The sequence below is a fragment of the Phaenicophaeus curvirostris genome, chromosome 1 (assembly GCF_032191515.1).
Source record: "Phaenicophaeus curvirostris isolate KB17595 chromosome 1, BPBGC_Pcur_1.0, whole genome shotgun sequence".
In the NCBI taxonomy this organism is placed as follows: domain Eukaryota; kingdom Metazoa; phylum Chordata; class Aves; order Cuculiformes; family Cuculidae; genus Phaenicophaeus; species Phaenicophaeus curvirostris.
In genome coordinates this window covers 163,884,190-163,900,622 of record NC_091392.1, presented here as the reverse complement: position 1 = coordinate 163,900,622, position 16,433 = coordinate 163,884,190, and the positions used below count along the sequence as shown (strand labels likewise).

General features: G+C 36.2%; 1 protein-coding gene across 23 annotated transcripts in view; it reads left to right on the top strand.

Moving 5' to 3' along the window:
* The window catches only part of DLG2 (discs large MAGUK scaffold protein 2), a 1,047,701-nt gene that overhangs the window by 498,741 nt on the left and 532,527 nt on the right, over positions 1 to 16,433 (top strand). The gene's annotated exons all lie outside the window — the stretch shown is intronic.

Sequence of the window (16,433 nt, the reverse complement as noted above, 5' to 3'; positions counted from 1 at the left end):
GCCCTTCTGGAAAAATATCTTGGCAGCCTGACTAAGAAGTGCTTAGGCTAAAGCACATTTTGTTTCCAAGCACTTCCGTCTGTATACTCCTGTTTCTTGTGGCTCTAATTTCATCTTGCTGTAATGTAGTTTTGTGGACTATGAAGCTCTGAAAAAAAACAAACCAGAATTTTGACATTGAAATGAAAAAAAATTATCTTTCTGAACTTGTTAGTATTTTCCAGCACTTCAATAATCTAGTCTAAATAAGAGTTTTAGAGATTATTGTGAAATATGGACAGGCTGAGAGACTTGGGCTTACTTAACCTAGAGAAGAGCAGGCTATGGGAAGACCTTATAACAGCCTTCCAGTACATAAAGAGGACCTACAGGAAAGCTTGGGAGGAGATCTTCATCAGGGAGCTTAGGAATAGGATGAGGGGGGACGGTTTAAGCTGAGAGTGGGGAGATTTAGATTAGATATTAGGAAGAAATTCTTTACTATAAGGGTGATGAGGCATCAGCACAGGTTCCCCAGAAAAGTTGTGGATGCCCCATCCCTGGAGGTGTTTAAGGCTAATTGGATGAGGCTTTGAGCAACCTGATCCAGTGGAAGGTGTCTATGCCCGTGGCAGTGGGGTTAGAACTGGACGATCTTTGAGGTCCCTTTCAACCCAAACCATTCTATGATTCTATGATTTCAGTATCAATAGTTAATTGAGACTTCTCTCAAGGAATTTTAAATGGAAAATGCTTTATGCCATTTGGTTCCCTTCAACATATGTATTTCAGCTGATCATGTTACTTGTTTTAATAATTTTTAAAGATAATACTGCTATTGAAACCGATGCAATTAGGGGAAATGTCAAGAAATAGTCTGCCAGCTTGATGACTCAGGTGGCTTTTTTAAGATCTGCACTGTTTGCTAACTTGATTTCCCACAGTACTTTTTGCTGTCTTCTCCCTTCCCACTCTATTGTTTTTCTTTTCCATTTTTAATCAGCATAAAATTTTCTTGTTATTTTTTTTAATTCTGAATTACTTTCAGGATCCTTTCTTGTATTTCTTCTTTAGGCATTTCTTCTTTACTTTTGTGTTATATCTATTCCTACATACAGATCTTGTTAATACTGCCAGCCAGCCATGAAGTACAAGTTTGTACTAGGTAGCTGCTAACAGGTAACAATTGATGCCCTTCTTGTTCAAGACAATTACACTCAACGATCAATAGATCGTTTTGCTTTTTGCTGCTTTGAGAGAACAGAAGACATTGTTCTCTCTTTCTCCTGTTTGTCGAACACAATCTTTCTGAACAGTTTGTGTTGATTTCTCTTACTGCTGGAAAGAGGGTTTTCATCCCCCAAGCATAATGAAATACACTTGAAGGTTATCAAGTCCAGTGGATCAGACTTGCCCACTCACATGGCAGCGCTCTGGGCGGCTTTTATTCTGCTAAGAGTTACAGAAACTCTGAAGCACACTAGTGCAACTGTTTTTTTTAACCAACAGATGCAAGCACACTAAATTGCATCTGTTATCTTCCAAATGTGAACAAAGTGTGTCTTTTGCCTAGCTGAGAGCTAGAAGTCGGCTTTTTAAGTTAAAGTGCAGAAAATGACTGCATCCTTAGACAAAATGTACATAGTTCATTTTTTCAAAGCCTCCCTACCACTACACTCATAATAAATATGCCTCAATTACTGCATCAGATTTAACCAGTCCTTAGAAGCTGAAGTTTGTGCTTCCAAATAAAAAAATATTAAACATGATAATCAACTTAGTAAAATTATTATAATTGATAACGTGATATTGGAAAGGCTGAGAAGAGTAATGGTGTTTTCGACAAATAAAGAAATTTCTACTTTGATGTCAGTGTCACAAATTGTGTCTTTGATCAAGCAGATGAGCAAATGCCAAGCAGAAAAAAAAGAATTTTCAGTGATAGCACATAGCATGTGAGTATAAATGTTTATATTAATTACTGGGAACTGGCCAAAATAGTTCAAAGGTAATAACAACTTAACACTCTAAGACTGTTAATGTCATCAACCACCTGAGCGGGTAGGAACTGAATTAAAGGTTTTAGCTGAAGCTGGATTATTTTCCTACTTATTATGCTCATATTTTTATTTCTGTTTTGAAAAGGCATTGGTTTTTTCAGTACCTGGATACTTGATAGTTCGTTAAGGCAAATGGGAATGACTACAGAAAAATGCAGACAAGGGTGTTTGTGCATTACTTATACTTTACTAATAGCTGTAGTGACAGAGGATGTCTCAAATCTCAATTAAAGGTTCTAAGACATGCTACTATTTCTGAAAGTGCTATTTACCCAAATTCTCCTAAAGATGCCTAGATTAGTGAGTTTTAATCCTCTCTCTGTTCTGGACTGTAAAGTAGGCCAGGAGGACTCCTATACACTTGCACCTCAAAGTCTTACAGGAAGGACAGGGATCTGTTAGAGCGAGTCCAGAGGAGGCCACAAAGATGATCCAAGGGCTTGAGCACCTCTCATACAAGAACAGGCTGAAAGGGTTGGGTGTGTTCAGCCTGGAAAAGAGATGGCTGTGGGAAAACCTTATAGCAGCCTTCTGCTACTTAAAAAGGGGGCTATTGGAAAGCTGAGGAGGGGCTCTTTATCAGGGAGTGCAGGGATAGAATGAGGACTAACAATTTTAAGCCATAAGAAAAGGTATTTAGATTAGGTATCAGGAAGAAAATTTTCATTGTGAGAGCAGTGAGGTACTGACACAGGTTACCCAGAGAAGCTGTCGATGCCCCATCCCTTTAGGTGTTTAAGGCCGGGCTGGATGGAGATATGAGCAACCTTACCCAGTGAGAAGTGTCCCTGCCCATGACAGGGGGCCTGGAACTGGATGACTTTAAGATCCCTTCCAACTCAAACCATTTTATGATTCTATGACTAATAAACAAAGAGACCTCTTTCAGACCAGAGTGGCTTAGAAACTCTACATACTCAGCTGCACTATAAAGCGATAGGAAATGTACATCTATGACTTTCTGTAACTTGTCATGTACTGACTTTATCACCACACCTTTTCTTCTCATGCTTTCTTGCCGAAGTGGAATGACTCAGCAGATGACAGCCTATGCCAGGTCATTATCTCAAACCAGGGGGGATATGAACCAGTTTGGAGCTACATGAAATACAGTAGGGCAAAGAAAAAGCCTGAGGAAAATGTAACGCAGGCTTTGTTCCCTTGCTCTTTTCCTCTTTCACTGTCTCTGCAATTTTTTAACCTTCTTGCTTCCATTTTAAGAATGTGATATTTTCCTAAGCTGGAAAAATAGAGACAGGATAGGCAAGGCCAGCACTATGCTGTTGGAGTTTATGATACAAGATTTTTTGTAGAAAACTATAAATTACAATTAATTGAGTGTGAAGATCCATGAGAAAGGAGGCTTGGAGTCAGTGGCTGAAGTACACAGAGGTACATGTAGCCAGAGGGAAGACATAAACTGTTAAAACGAAAATGATGATATTTGAAAAGATTTTAGAGACTGGATTTTGGAAACTGACAACCTGATTTGACTTTGTAATTCTTTAGCTGCTGACACCCAGACCGTTAGTATGTCTACAGTTTTATTTAAATATATTTATTTTGACAGAATGGTGATATTATGGGTGAATAAACTAGAGTATCTGTCATCCACCTGATAACGCAGCACACACAGAGATCAGCTCACCTTTTCTGGTTTTATAGTCAGTTATAGTTATCTTAATACAGATAATTCTGTCAATTGGAACCCAGGTTTTACTCAAGTTATTCAATTAAGCTAAAATTACTTCTAATATAGCACCATAATTGTAGCAGAGACATCACTGGAAGATGGTAAGTAGGTGAGATACTAATTAAATTCTTCTGAACTTCAGTAATTTAATATTCAAAGGAGGCTGAGCCCATATAGTAGCGGCTCATTGCATTGCCACTGGGGATTACAAGGGAAGAAACCTTAACATAAAGAGCACCCATTAAATGATTTTTGCTGGACTTGTCCAACTGAAATTTAGGGTTTATTAGTATTGCTTCATCATTCTAGATAGAAACACAGTGGGTCACATCCACCTGTGGGTGAACTCTCCCCAGACTTCAATAAGATCATGTGTGGGTGTATAAGTACCAAATTTTCCCCAAAACTGCTAAACCCAGGGATGATGATTGTGTTTATATATAATCTTGAAAAGCCAGATCCTTTTATATTCAGGCATTTGGGAAAAGTAGGTTTCAACCTAATTTGAGGAGGAATACAGCTACCTTTGATTTTCAAAGGGCTATAAACTACAAACTCTTTTAAATTCTTTTTGAGAATCTCATCTGATAGTAAAATGAGAAGTGTGGGAGAGGATTAAATCCATTTATCCTGTGTTACAGGAGCTACGTCCTGTAGCAATTCTTAGAACGTCTTATTGTTGCCCTATCAAGATTATTGACCAGGTTATTAGTGCAGTCATTCCAGGCCCCTGAATATATCAAAACAAATATTCCACTGCCTTTCTCATTATAGCTATCAGAAATGATCTAAGCAAGACTGGTCCAGAGATTTCTCCACATATGCATATTCTTTCCAAGCCTCCCAGTGCAATCTGAATGATGATGATGATGATAATTTAGGTTATAGTATCACCCAGGGGCTATATTTGTAAAGCAGGGTTCTGTTGTCTAAGCACCATACAGGCAACGAAAAACTTAAATGTTGTGATACCATGGAGTTTCCTGGGATAAAACCAATAAAGCTGAGCAGAAATTAATAGGAATTCCTGTGTATATTCAAATTTTATTTACTAATCTACCTGCTATAATAAAATTAAATCTACTTTTTAACTATTGTATAATTTCTTTGTAATTTCTTTAACTAGAAATGTTCATAACTTGAGTCTGAATTGTAGATCAGTGCTATTTTATTACATTTATTAGCTTTTTCTTATTAGCACTGCACTGATGCTTTAGGTCTCACTGAATGAAAACCACATGGACAAATATACACATTTTGAAAAAACCAACCTCATTGTTAACTGATATTGATTCTGGGAATAGAGGCCCTTTTTAACTAAAGAGACCTAAACAGTAAGAATCTACCATGACTGTCCAATATAGAAATTAACCCACTAACTAGCATGCCACCACTTAATGTGTTAATTAATTAATGTCCTAGATTTAATTCTCCACGTGTTGTTCTGAGTTGATGAGTGTTACTATGCTTTCAATTAGATGGGGTTTTCTACATAATTTTTATCATAATGGTTAGTATAAATGAGTTTTCTTAATTATGTTAGGGTGAATGCTTCATTAAGAGGCTTGAGATATAACATTGTTGGGCACATCCTTGTAGGGACTCTTTTTTTCATGGACACCTATCTCCACCTTGCCTCATAAACCCTTTCTATTGATGTTTGTTAGTTTACTAGGTATAATATTGAAGATGATAGGTAGACTCTAATCCAACTTCTCTGTAATTTTATTTATTAAATCATTACAGTTACTACTTAGTAATGGATTTAGTGGTCTGACACTGCCTTCTGGTAGCACTGGTGGAGGGAACCATAGAGTACTGTAATTCTGTCCTCTGGCAATATCTTAGGGGCTGCAGTGTGGTATGAACCTGTGATAAGATCTTATTAAGAAAAAATAGGTTAACAGTTTGCTATCTAAAACCAAAAAATCATCAGGGCAACACTTTATAGAATGTCAAAATGCAGAATTTGCAAAAAGTCCATATACTCTGGAAATGCTTTCTTTTCCCCTAGAATTGCCTATTTGCTTGGGCAGGCAGTGTCTTTCCTGAGTGTTCTTTCCCTGTAAAATGCATGGTCTCCTGAACAACTGCTTTGACATCTGTTTGACTGTGGGGAAGGAGGGAAGTTTCACTTGCTGAGGGACATGGTGGTAGAGGCTACCCAGGCAGCTGCCTCCTGTGAGCAAGGACAAGCATTCGAGAAAAAAATTAAAAGAAGATGGATAAGACAAGAAATAATATTCTTCATCTTTTTAATCCCACTCCCATCCCCAAATTAATAATTCTATGCCATATATCTACCTTGCAGATCCCTCCTCACACTCTTTTTGCAAATGTTACATCTCAAATAAAGATGGTGGGGGGGGAGCATTGAACAATGATGTTTTGCATTTCTAACATTACTAAAGGACTAATTAGCATAGGTGCAGTGCCAGATCATGTTGACCTTGTGTATTCATGCTGTATTTCATCCAGTCTCAAATCTTTTTCTGAAATGTTAATGTCATGGAGTAGTAATCTCCCACCCATATGTCATCATTGTCTTTGCTTAGCCTTTGGGCTATTAGCATCAGTGGCTACAAAAGAGCCCACAGCTTTGGGAATGTTGCAGGGGTCCAGAGCTCACAGGAGTGTGAAAGCGCATCAGAGACAAAACCTGGTACTAGAAGCAAAGAACTGTATGTCGTTGGTACAGTCTGGTTTTATAGAATCGTAGAATGATTTGGGTTGGAAGGGACTTTAAAGATCATCCATTTTGAATTAGAAGGTGGGTGGGAACACCTTCCAGAGAGATAACCAAATTTGGAGTTGGTGTAATTTAAATCTAGATTTTTATGTGTTGGTACTGTTGTATATTTGCAAAAGAAAAAATGTAGACAAAGAGTCTTCTCTTTTACAGGTAATATTAATTGTATAGAATAAGATGGCTGGTGGGTAGTTAATAAAAATAGGCAGTATCACAGCTGTTTCAGATGACTGCATGGGAGCAAATGCTTATGTGTCTTTAAAGAAACACTAGGGATGATCTTGGGAATTACACGGTAGAAAATCTGTGCCAGATACTTTTAATGAGATAGATGTAATGGGGTTGGAACAAACAGGTATAGCTTCTGCAAAGGAAAAACAGGTTTCTTTTAACTTAATGGACTCTAATAGTGTCAGTAAATTAGTAATAAATGGAAAAGAGGCTGAAGCTATTTATTTGTACTTACTAAATAACTTTGACGAAGTCCCATTACTTTAAGGCATTAAGGAAAGAAAATATTTCTGAAAATAAAATACTAAGGCAGATTAGAATCAAAGTAATCAAAACAATTGAAAGAATTGAATGGACTGCTTGCAGTATGGTGAAAGGGAAGCTAAGGTTATTCTAAGAAAACTTGGACCAGGGAAAGTCTGTACATGTTTTGAAATCTGAGATCTGGGCTATGGAAATACAAACACTGTAATTATTTATAAGGGAAATAATAGCTAGATAGGCATAGGGCAATTTACAGATGGCATACAACTATTTTGTATAGTGAAAACAGGAAAAAACTGTAAGGCATTTAAGATGAATTTAAGCAAAACTGTAAGAATAGGCAGGTGATATAATATAATTTTGAAAAACATGCAGCTCTACAGTGGAAAGGGAAATATAAATTACTTATAAATAACTAATTAACTGGATGTCTTAGAGATGGCTTATAGCTTTGTGGACAAATCTTGAAGTACATTAGTGACTGAATTCACTAAGCAAAATGTTTCCAACTGAATAGCAAAAATCGAGAACTGAAATATTGAAAACATTCACATGTTAGAAGAAGTTGTGAAATATAAAGCTTTTAGAAATGGAAAAAGAAGAAAAAGAAAAACACAGGAAAAAAAAAAGGAAAAAAAAATTTCGATGTGTGTGTTTTCTGACCAAAATACTGCATTAGGTCATGATGCTGATTTTTGACCCTTCTCTGATTTTCTTCCCCTTTGGTCATTTTCAATCAAATCTGAATGCGGTCGGTGGCTGAAAAGAAATTTCTGTGACTCTCATAGAAAAAGGTAACAAAATAGAGGAAAGATACAGCATGAATTCATCTGGTTTTAGATACCAGTGAAGTATCCAGGTAAGTATCCAGGTGGCAGAGTGAGAGAGAAAGGGAGAAAATTGAAATTTTCATGACAGCAGCCATTTCTATTGGAGCTAACACCTCATGAGTCATCAGAATTTAACAACACAACTCAAAGCCATAGCAAAGGAGGCCTCATTTATTCTGCTGCTCATGGATCTATTTAGTTTAAATCTGGAAATATTTCATGAGATAACACAAAAATATAAGATTTTTCACATAGGAGGTAAAAATCTGAACATATGAACCATATGCAATTCTACAGATGGATTGGAAATTATTTTTTTGTAAGGTTTTTAGTTAAGCTATAGAGTACAAGGCATGTTTCTGTCCCATAGGCATCTCTCTGATAAAACAGGTGTCTATTTACAGAACATAATAACCTATCATATCTAACCTTTTCAAAGTTGTACAGATTGGAAACTCCATAAATATGCTAGCTTAGTGGTAATTTTTGAAATCTGCAGAAAGAAATAAAAGCAGCTGCTATGTTTGAAATTCTTTCTTAATAGGTGAACCAGGCACACTAAACTGAGATGGGCTTAGAAGTAGTCCATTGTTTAAAAATAATAAAGGATTTATTTTATTTGTTTTATTTTTCATTCCAGGACTCAAAGATCTTATGGTAACTGAAAGTATGACAATATGTTACTCTGAAAAAAAGATTTTCCCATAATTACTTGCCTCCAGTTACCAGACTCTCAAAGAAAAAAAAAAAAAAGATAGACATCAGGGACAGTGTGGTCTTAGATGCTTCAGAGGAGGGAAATATGATGTATTGTTTGCAGTTCTTACAATTCACTCATGCATAAGAACCTCCACTGCTATTTCACAGTATGTGTTATACCATATATGTATGGTATATGCTCATTGTACATATAATCAAAATAAAGTCTTATGTATGTGTGTCACTTTCCGTCATGCTCTTAAAAACTTCAACATTTTTCTATCAAAGAGACCATCGATAAGCAATTGCATTTGGAACGTTCCTGTTGCTTTTCTGCATCAGCTAATGAGGTCATACATGGAGTGAGAGAAACAAAACATATTTTAGTGAAAGTAGTCTGATTGTCTGCTAGTTTCAGTTAGGAAAATCTGGTAAGTATCATCTTGTTAAGTTCAGTGTAGACTTTAAAGCCCTAAGTAAATAGAAAGAGTGATTTTCTGATGTCACGTTCAGGGTTGTGCTAGATAATGCACAACTTAACTTCCTTCAGAATTATCACTGTAGAGCAAATAAAATTATAAGGCTCCTTCTGTCAGTTCACCGGACTCAAGAAGAGGGGAGAACTTTTTCATCTCTACAGCTCCCTGAAAGGAGTTGTAGTGAAACAACTACAACTAGTTGTAGTGAGCTGGGTTCTGGTTTCTTCTCCCAAGTAACAAGTGAAATGGCTTCAAGTTGTGCCACACTGGATATTAGGAAAAATTTCTTTACTTAAAAAGAGCTGAAGTACTGGAAGAAGATGCCCAGTGAATTGATGCAGACACTATCCCTGGAGGTATTAAAAAAACGTGTAGATGTAGTACTTCAGGACATGTTTTAGTAGGCACAGTGGTGTTGGGCTGATGGTTGGACTTGATGATCTTAGCGGTCTTTTACAAACTTAATGATTCTATGATTCTGCGATTCTAAGAAAACCATCCCAACACAAAAGTGCTGATCCAAAAAGACAGCGATACCTGGCTGAGAGTTTTACTGTACAATTTGACACTTTATTTTGTTCTAGAAGTAATACGCTGAAATTAATAAGTATTTTGTGATCCTTTTATGCCACGTAGGAGTTGTATATTGCCTACATACGGGGAAAAAAAACCCTGATTTATTTTTCTTGGGTTTATGTCAAATGGCTGCAACAAAACTATATTTTTCAGTACAAAAATGTCCATACATGCGTATTTAGTGTCAGAAATCATAGTGCAAATCATAGAATCTAATTACATGGAGAGTTTGCCATGAGCACAAAAGGTAACATTTTTAATAATAAATTTGCCACAAAAAGCTATTACAGCTTAAAACTCTGCTGTATCAAGCCAAGGTCAATGAATAATTTCACCTGAATAAATAAAAAAGCTCCAGAATAACAGTGGTTTGTATTGACATTTTTAATGTAAGGTTTGTATTTGAAAAGTCAAAACATTTCATTTCAAATAATTTTACAGTTGTCTCTTTTAAACTAACATTTGAAAATGGAATAAAATATTTTAAAGGAAGTGTAGAAAAGGGAATAATGTTCCTTCTTCCAGATAAAAACTTTTGGTTTGGACTGAATGAAATATTTCAGGTCAGTCTACCTGACCTGATACCTGTCTGTGTTTGTTTATTGAATGAATAATCCATTATTTCTACAGGTTTATTGGAAATATGTGTAAAAATACTTACAGACTTCCTGAGAACACATGCAGCAAACCTTTTAGTTTTGAACCTTTATTTTGATTTATGAAGATAGGGAATAAAATTTACTTTTGCACCTTAACTAAAGGCAATTTCCACACTTAGTACTGTGAACTCTAGAACAGTAAACTCTTTCAGTGTGTTCAGTGAACCATCCATGGCTGACTTTGACAAAATATGCAGTTTTATCATATAAATACTGCATTCTCATTCTACTCTTGGCAGGATATTTTGAGTTATTTCCTAAATGATGGTGAAATACTACTGCCTTCCTCCCTCAAAAAACAAATAAAAGATGCTGACTTATCATCTTTCCACTGAGGTTTAAACCTAGTTTTGTAAATGTTGAGCTGTTTAATGTTGCATATCTATGAGGCTCTTTAAGGATATTTCATCATGTGTCCTTCCATCATAATGGTCAAGAGGATAAGGAGAATATGACTTGGATGGGAGAGATGAGAGGTGCCGTTTCTGGCTTTAAGTCCATGGCAAGCAGAACAAAGTCTCTGGTCTTCAATATCCACATACATAATATGACAATATAATTAACTATTATACTTGGGAATGCACAGTTTTAATTAGTTATGGCTCAGTTTTTCAGTCTTTGAGTTTTCTGGCTGCGGTATCTGCTGTGCTACCAGCCAGCTTTGAGGTCAGGGTGATATGCATTCCGGCAGTGGAAGGCTGAGTTAAAAAGTCCCTGATGGATATCACATATGGTGTACTCCACTGTAGCTTGAATCCAGATCTTGGAATTACCATTCATAGTTCTGTGCTCCTCTGCTATAGCATGATCTTTGTTTATGATCCTTCCCGCCTTTCCCCCACCTACCCCTCAGCACATAAAAAGTCAGGATTTAAATTAGCTTAGAAAAGCTTTTTTAGATCCAGTCTTCTGTGAATAATACTTGGTCCTACTTAGAGTACTATACAAATTAATACTTATTTTAGAGTCAAAGGAAATGACAAAGTTTTTCTTTTTACATTTTTAACATACCTTTGTAATTAATTACGGAGGAAGTAGGGTTCATACTGACAGGTACTTTATAAAATGTCATTCATGAACTGTTTGCCTAAGTCACCATTTATAGACTTTACCTTTCTAAATAATTTGTTGTTTTGAAAAAGACGATTCCCTGCATGTGGTAATAATCATACATGCCAGATCTGTCATGGTAATTTGAATTAGCCACAGTAAGGAAAAAAAGACAATCAGCCAGGCAAAATATAACTCTTCTTAAGTGTGGGCAAGTCTTTTTGGAATGGGTAAAGAAAGATGGTCAAATAAGCATTGATTAACATATCAAAACCATTGTTTATCATTATGTTTCATTGTTACTGCACACATAACCATTACTGGGCATATCTGTATTTTGGCAGAAGTCCTGATTAAAGTCAATGGGGAGATCAGCCTAAATACCGTGTTATTGCCCATTACTTGGAATATTGTCAAAACTGCATAAACTTTTTAATTAGGCCTTTGGTGTAAAATAGGGCTTCAAGTGGCATTTTACTGATGTGTTTTAGATGAAAAAAAATTTTGGTATGAGAGACTGAACTGTATATGTAATATGTGTTGTTTAGCTACCTTTCATTTTGTATAGATAAGAGGGAAAAAAGTTTAGAATTGGATTGTCCTGTTGGAAAAGCTTTGGGGGATTCCAGTTAAGGCTCATCTTTAAGATTTGTTTGATACGAATTATTTGGAAAAGGGATGAAACACCTTCTATTGTTTCAGCTGTGATTTCTTAAGCATTGTGCTCTAGTAGCATCCTGCATTACATGTATGACATTGCATAAAACTTACTAAGAATTTCTAATGCATGGTAATTTTCAACTGACGGCACAATTTGATTTCCATTTTTCAGGCAGAGATCCCTCAATTTGTTCATGGCTTTATATTTCATTTATCATCCTTAAGAAGATGTTAAAAAGTAGTTGACAGTCATATTTATATATGTGTGAATGTATATGTATGTGTTATATAATATGCTTGCAAAGAATACTGAAAAGTTTATTTTTAAAAAACTGAAAGGCTATATATGTTTCTTAACTTAAGTCTTATAAAATAATCCAGAGTTTTCTTCTCATTACAGTACAGCATGTGCTTCTTTTAGTTAAAACAGGTAGGCAGGTTTCTTCAGAGAGATATTTAGAAAATGCATTTTAAATCGTAATTTCCTTTAAGTTAGAAAGGAAGGATAATGTTAAAACCTACAAGGTGTAGAGAGAGGTAGAAGTCTTTTAGAAACTGAATAAAGAGTAGATAGAAAGAAAGGAGACTAAGTTGGAACAAATGAGGAATTTGTAATAAATACTGGGGAAAGGATGAATAAATTATTGTGCATATAGAATAAGAGATGAGGAAGACAAATGAGAAAACCAGAATGAATGAAAAACTTCTGTTGTAACAATTCAGTGCTACCAGTTTTAGTTCCATCCTTTAGTCTTTCTTCCGAAACCCTCTTCCTAATATAGTTTTGATTTAGAGACTTAAATGAGGAAACGTGTAGCTTTTGGATCAACTTTTAAATAGTATGAAGGAAAACTGATTTTAGCTGCTCTCTTCAGAAGTGCGTTAGAACAAACCAGAGTGAAAGCACTCTCATAACTGCTAAGTTAGCTAAATCTGAATACATAGATTTATGGATACTTAATGAAAATATAAAACAGAAAATATACTTTCTGGCTAACTACTTGTGGTCATTAGAATGAATATGCTATAGATGAGCTAATCATAACACTGGATGCTAAGAACATCTTAAAAATGCAAAAGTTAGTTTATCTTACAGCATCTCTGTGTAGCAACTAAGTCTAGTTATTCCCTTCTGCTGGTGAAATGGAAAATTGAAAAAGGCACAGAGCTCTTAAGTGATTAGTTAATGTTCATGGTGAAAACAGGACAAAGAACAGAGTTACATAACTTCTTGACTGCGTCTTGGCTGGCCATTACACTTTATATAGTCAGCCATGCAAATGGTACACAGATTTGAAAATAGCACTATAAAAAGATTATCCCCTAACACAATCATGTTAGAATAATGACTACAACCTTCAATTAGGGTAAATCCATTCTCCTCCATACAGAGCAGAGGGAGAGTCAAGCACATTAAAAAGCTCATTGATTAGGTATCTCTGAGCCACACTGCTGGGGGCGATATACAAACCCCAATGAAAGATTTTTCTCTGTTAGAGCAACTATTTATTAAAAGATGGTCTTTCTAATATAGATATTCATTATTAAAAGCATATTTGCACTTCCAGCGTCATTACATCTTGTAAATTAAGGATTAAAAGCAAGGTTTTTCTTAGCATTGTCTGTTTCTTCTGTAAAAGAGCTAGTGATGCAGCGTATCCAGATTAAGATCGATTAACAATTCTGTGAATTTTGCCCAGCAGCTATAATCGTTGGTTGCCTTAGCAACTCGGTAGATTAAATCGTAAGCTAAAATCCAGAGGGTTCAATTAAAAATTCCTGTTGAAATTCAAATTATTTTCAGGATGAAATGGCCACTGATTCAATATGCACTTGAGAATTGCCAGAGTTGGCTCCTTTTTCTTCAGTGTCATTTCTTACAAGTGAAATATAAATCTAACGTAATATTCAGGAAATATTTACCCTTTTGAAATTTATCATAAGTGCTGATGCATTAGGAATAAAGAAGCTTTGTGGTTTTGTTATGTAGCAAGGCACAGGCTAAAATTAATCTTGCTGAAAGAAATATCTGATTTATCATATTCACTAGGCTACTTTTTCTGTATTTGATACTGACACAAATTTATGCTAGCATTGATCCTACACTTAATTTAAGAAGCAGTGTTTGTTAATGTACTTTTGATTTATTGTGCTCAGGTTTTAATTCTGAAATATGCTCCTAAATGATGTGGCTTTGTCCAGTTTGGATGTTTTCAGTAATTCCTGGCTAAGTACTGGGACCTATTCACCTCCTTGTGATTGTACTGAAAAGGCCTCTAAGATCATCAAGTCCAACTGTCAGCCCAACACCACTGTGCCTACTAAACCGTGTCCCAAAGTGATACCTCTATGCACTTTTGAATGCCTCTGGGAACAGTGACTCAAGCACTTCTCTGGGCAGCCTCTTACAATGTCTCAGCACTCTTTTGATGAAGAAATTTTTCTTAATATTCAATCTAAATCTCCCCTGATGCGACTTAAGGCCATTTCATCTTGTCCTATCATTTGTTACTTGGAAAAAGAGGTTGACACTTACCTTTCTACAACCTCCTTCCAGATAGTTGTAGAGAACAATAAAGTTTCCCCTCAGCCCCCTCTTCTTCAGACTAAACAACCTCTGTCCTTTTGGTGCATACCCTACATGTTAGCAAATCAATAGACAAGATACAGAACAACTGTTATATCTCAATTGCACTGAATGCTGGTGGATCTCATGGATAATAATGATACTAATCAGAGAGAGGAAAGTTGTTGTAAAATTTAATATATCGTCTAGATAAACCACCATCACTTGGCAGCTGAATATAAAGACAAATCTGAACTCCTCTGGGCTCGCTGTCAGCAAGAAGTCTTTGCAGCTATATTCTAAAATTTATCCCTTGAAACCTTTTTAATAATTCCAGGAGTTATAACAAATTATGTGAAATTACAGAGTAGACCTGAAGCACAATCCTAGAAGCCTCAAAATTCTGAACCTAGTTGAGGACATTAAAGTGTAGCTCTGGCTGAAAAGAGTATAAAATGAAGTACAGGAATTAAAATGTAGTAAGATAAAACAGAAACGTGTGACTAGAGAGAGTTCTTTCACATGTTCAGGTATTTCTGGTTTGGTTTGTTTGTGTTTTTTTTTCTTTTTCAGGGTGTTACAACCTTTGTATATGTTTTGGCTGAGGAGAACAACATTCTAATCATTAAAGATAATTAATGATGTTTATTGAAAATGAAAGTTCTGCTACCCCATTTTCTGCAAAGTATTCCTGGCTTTTTAGTGTCAGTTTTTTAATCAATTACATGTGCACAATTTGAAAAAAATGTTGGTTCTTTTTTTGTTTAATATATGATGTAGTGTGCAATTCCAGAACAAAAATCTTGTGCAGAAGTGCCTCTAGTAATCATAGAATCATAGAATGGCTTGGGTCAGAAGGGACCTTAAAGATCAACCAGATACAACACTCCTTCCACTAGATTGCTCAGTCTCACCCAGCCTGGCCTTGAACACATCCAGGAATGGGGCATCCACAACTTCTCCGGGCAACCTGTGCTAGTGCCCCACCACCCTCAGGAAAAAAAAAATCTTCCTAGTATCTAATCTAAATCTCCCCTCTTTCAGCTAAAAAACATTCCCCCTCATCCTATCCCTTCACTCCCTGATAAAGAGCCCCTCCCTGTCTTTCCTGTAGGCCCCCATTATGTACTGTATAATGTTTCCCTGGAGCCTTCTATTCTCCAGCATGAACAACCCCAACTCTCTCAGCCTGTCTTCTTAGGGGAGGTGCTCCAGCCCTTGGATCAACTTTGTGGCCTTCCTCTGGACTCACTCCAAAAGATCTATGTCCTTCCTGTGCTGAGGACTCCAGAGCTGAATGCAGGACTCCAGCTGAGGTCTCACAAGAGAAGAGTAGAGAGGCAGAATCACCTCCCTCAACACGTTGGTCACACTGCTTTGGATGTAGCCCAGGATATGTTTGGCTTTCTGGGCTGCAAGTGCAATTTGCTGGCTCACATTGATTTTCTCATCCACCAACGCTCCTAAGTCCTTCTCTTCAGGACTGCTCTCAATCCATTCTCCGCCCATCCTATAATCGTGCTTGAGATTGCACTGAAATGCACTGAAATTCTGCTTTGCTAAACTTTGCTGCTGGTGTTGGTGAGAAATCTCTTCTGTTGCTGTGTTACAGAGCTGTTCTGCAGTTATATGCCATTCTCAGATGACTTCCTTTCATTTTAAACTCTTCATTCTGGAATCACAAGTGCAAAATTCATACTAGCTTCATCTGTGCTCCATATTCCTTTCTTAATTTCACTTACTAATTTAAAATTAATCAAATGGGAGTAGGCCTGGAGGGAAATTTGTATGATGAATGAATGGGTCTCTTTCCTGGTTTCTCTGCCCTAAAATAATAATAATAGTGATGATGATGATGATGATGATAATAATAATAATAAAAAAATCTTAAATGGAAAGTTTGGAAGTGGTTTACTTTGTACATATTCCTGGAAATTT